The sequence below is a fragment of the Neomonachus schauinslandi genome, chromosome 5, assembly GCF_002201575.2.
Source record: "Neomonachus schauinslandi chromosome 5, ASM220157v2, whole genome shotgun sequence".
Lineage (NCBI taxonomy): Eukaryota > Metazoa > Chordata > Mammalia > Carnivora > Phocidae > Neomonachus > Neomonachus schauinslandi.
The window spans coordinates 169,243,568-169,244,201 of record NC_058407.1 but is presented as its reverse complement, the minus strand read 5'-3'; positions in this window follow the sequence as shown (position 1 = coordinate 169,244,201).

The window sequence follows — 634 nt, the reverse complement described above, 5'->3', positions numbered from 1 at the left end:
CTGCTGCATCAGAGGCGCTGGGCTTTGGGAAGAGCCTGGCCTGGAGACACGAAAAACTAAGGTGTTGAAACGGCCCGGCAACAAGGAGAAAGAAGACCCCAATGACCAAGCACTAATGTCGTTGAAAGGAAATTTAGGTGAAGACCCAGCGGAGGTGCTTCGGGTAAGAAAGGCTTCCACGTTGGCCAAAGTCATGGAACGCCTGGACTTTAAGACATGCAGGGCCCAGCTAATTCCGATAAGAGCCCGGAGGCACATTGGGGAAGTCTCCGGGGAGCGCCGGGCATTAGGGTCGGGGGGGGCCCCGGGCGGGCCCGACGGAGGATGCGGGTGGACCGGAGGGGGCCGGGCAGGGCTGCCGAGGGGCCGGAGAGCGACCGTTAGGAGCGCGGGGGTGGGAAGGAGGCGGGCCGCCCGGGAGGACGGCGTGCCCTTCAGGGAGGGGGCGCCAGGTGCGCGGGGCGAGGGGCGCGGGCGGCCGCCCACCGGGAGGGGGCCGGTCTCCCTCGGGGCCGCGCCTGGGAGGGGCCGGCGGGAGGGCGGACGCACCGGGCGGCGGCAGCGGCGGCGGCGGCCTGGGCAGAGACGCGGGAGGGTCCGTGCCGGCGGCCCGCGTTCTCGCTCTGACTCTCGC